Source organism: Drosophila yakuba, unplaced genomic scaffold (genome assembly GCF_016746365.2).
Source record: "Drosophila yakuba strain Tai18E2 unplaced genomic scaffold, Prin_Dyak_Tai18E2_2.1 Segkk4_quiver_pilon_scaf, whole genome shotgun sequence".
Taxonomy (NCBI): domain Eukaryota; kingdom Metazoa; phylum Arthropoda; class Insecta; order Diptera; family Drosophilidae; genus Drosophila; species Drosophila yakuba.
In genome coordinates this window covers 826687-829962 of record NW_025048816.1, presented here as the reverse complement: position 1 = coordinate 829962, position 3276 = coordinate 826687, and positions in this window count along the sequence as shown.

Sequence of the window (3276 nt, the reverse complement as noted above, 5' to 3'; positions counted from 1 at the left end):
TAAAAATTCCAAGCAGCTTCAAAGCATCAACGGAAGCATTGGTTTTACCAACACTCCGTAGAGCCCTTCTCAGCAAAAAGTTTGATATTGATATCAACGACGATTCAACGAGCCAAGCAGTATTGACATGGTGATAGGTGTGGATCGATTTCCCCTGATTATGATGGAGAAAATAAAAACCGTGAATGGAATCTTGGGACAAAAAACCAATTTTGGATGGATTGTGTCCGAAAATATAACTCGAGCAGCAAAGCAAAAAATTATAAGTGCCACTACAACCATAAATCTAAAGGACCTGTATCGCTTTTGGGAATTGGAAGATGAAGCCGATGAGACGATTACAGACAATGCAGAATGCGAAAGAAAATTCCAAGAAACAACTGTCATCAACGAGGAAGGCAGATTTGTGGTTTCAATTCCATTCCACCAAGGGGCAAAGATGGGGGACTCTCGCAAACAGGCAATGGCAAGGCTTATGCAAATGAAAAAGAAGTTTCAAAGAAACCCAAAGAACTTGGCTGCATACAACGAATTCATGAAAGAATACCTTAAGATGGGGCATATGGAATTTGTAAAGACAACGGGTCAAGGTAAATACTATTTACCCCATCAAGCAATCATCAGGCCTGAAAGCTTAACTACGAAGCTACGAGTAGTTTTTGACGCATCCGCAAAGACGACAAATGGACTAAGCCTAAATGACGTTATTATAGCTGGTCCTAAGATTCAAAAGGATATATTCGATATTCTAATTAAATGGCGCAAGTGGCAATATGTTATGGTAGCTGACATTGAAAAAATGTATCGCCAAATAAAGGTTGCTGATAAAGATCAAGAATACCAATATATCCTATGGAGAGATGATCCAAAATTGCCGATCAGTGAGTTTAAGTTAACAACCGTAACTTAAGGCACCTTCGGCAGAAAACCCAATGCTAACACGCATAACAAAGCGGTTAGTGTTATCACAGTTATCCAGAATTTTTGACCCACTGGGATGGTTGGCACCTGTAACGATTCAAGGCAAATGTTTCATTCAGGAACTGTGGAAGTTACCGATGACTTGGGACGTTGAATTGGAATCCAACTTAGCAAACTGGTGGATGGAATATGCTAAAGGTCTATCAGATTTAGAAGAAATTAGCATTTCACGCTGGACTGGATGCTCTAAAGGTATTATGGAGCTACACGGATTCTGCGATGCATCAGAGAAAGCATATGCAGCGGCTGTGTATACAAAAGTAGGCGGCAGAGTTACTTTGCAAGCAGTAAAAAGCAAAGTAAATCCTATAAAAAACAGGAAATAATTCCAAAGTTGGAATTATGTGCTGCGCATTTACTAGCAAAGTTATTAGCGAAAGTGCAGGCTATATGGATCAACAAGATTACAACGCATGCATGGAGTGATTCGCACATTACTATTGCTTGGATACAGAACAAGCGCAGCAAAGATAAGTTCGTCAGAACTAGAGTGGAAGACATCAATAAACTAATTCCCAATGTCAAATGGAATTACCTTAAAACGGAAGAATTAGTAAGAGCTACTACGATAGAAGCAAACCGGAATTTGGGAAAACTGACCCAACAAGTCAATATTATTGCAGAAACGATGAAGGAGCACTTTATGGTATATAAGGAGTCAATTAAATTCCTTATGTTATCAAATCAAGTGCGAAACTGGATTGAAGAGGCAGAAAGCCTACAAGCAACAGCGATCTCAATGGTAACGGACATTAGTGAAGGAAGAATTCATCCTACACTAATTGCGCCTAACAAAATGCTGTAGGAGCTCGAAAAAGTTAAGCAAAAATTAGGACGAAAACAAATGCTACCGAGTGGAAATTCAGTTATACAATTACCACTGATCTATAAACTGATGAAGGCACAAGCTATGTTGAAGGATAATGTCTTATTCATTGAAGCAAAATTGCCGATATACAACAATCAGGAAACGGATCTCTTTGAAGTAATCCCAATACCACTGTGGACAAACGGAACAAAGCTTATTCCGAAATTGAATTCTAAATATTTTGCGTTCAATACAGACATAAACGCATATCACCTAATGTCTGAAATGGAAATAAACCAATGCAGACAAGAGGATTCGACCACATGGCTTTGCGAAAATAATTGGGCATGGAAAAACGCGGATGATAACTCTTGCGAAATATCTCCATTGAAACCAAGCAAGGCACACTCATGCGAAATGATGGAATACCAAGGCAATTCGTTCATCAAAGAGATAAGTGGATCCAACCGTTGGCTATTTAGACTGTTTCGGAATACAACAGCTAATATAAGATTCAACGAACAGCATCAAGTTATAAGACTGCCCAATCAAGGCATTATACAACTACCTGCAGGATGCACAGCAATATTAGGGGATACAACAATAATTACTCCTCAAAAAGTAATTTCGACAGCGTCTGAGTTATAGTTTACGAGTTATAGATGACAAGGAGACATGGAACGTGGTCCCGCTGAAGCACTTGATTGTCAACAACAACTACAACTACAAAACTACAAAATCTTCAAATGCGCATAAAGACTCTGAAAAATAACAAAGTACACATTGATGACTTGATTTTCCACACGGCAAGCGGACTCTCGGCTCTAGCGTTAACAACGATTATCATAATTATAATGGTCATTTATATCCGGAGGCAACGCATAAATGAGAGACAACTACTGGCCGTACATTTTCCCCCCCGGAGAATGTCTAAAGATGTGTTTAGACATGATAAGTAGACAAATTATAAATATGTTCTATTTATGGGCTGCAATAAACATGGCACGGGACAACATAAGTGGCAACTACAGATAAGTACAATTGCAGTGGAGGGAGGTGATTTAAGATAAATCTCATCTGCATTGACCAACGCAGACTGCAGCGTCTTACAAGCGCTGCATTATGTAATTAGATGATAAGAACCTATGTAAGAATAAATAAAAGGCGATGCCCTCGCAGTAGCGAGTCAGTTAGATTCAAACACCCGAATTGAACTCATTAAGTGTACGCATTAGTTTATAGTGTGAACACCTTATGTACCGTTTGTTTGTTGTTTTTATTATTCGTTATTCTATCTCCTATTTCCGTTACTTTATACGGACCAGTATATTTAATAAGACTTTATCACTGATATATGTATGTTGTTAATTTTCTGATCATATAATATTTTTATATTTCTTAATTTTCTTTTATCATTATTTTAGCTATTTTATATGCTACTTCTAATCTGTATTTACTTTCCTTAGCATAGTCATCTATATTATATA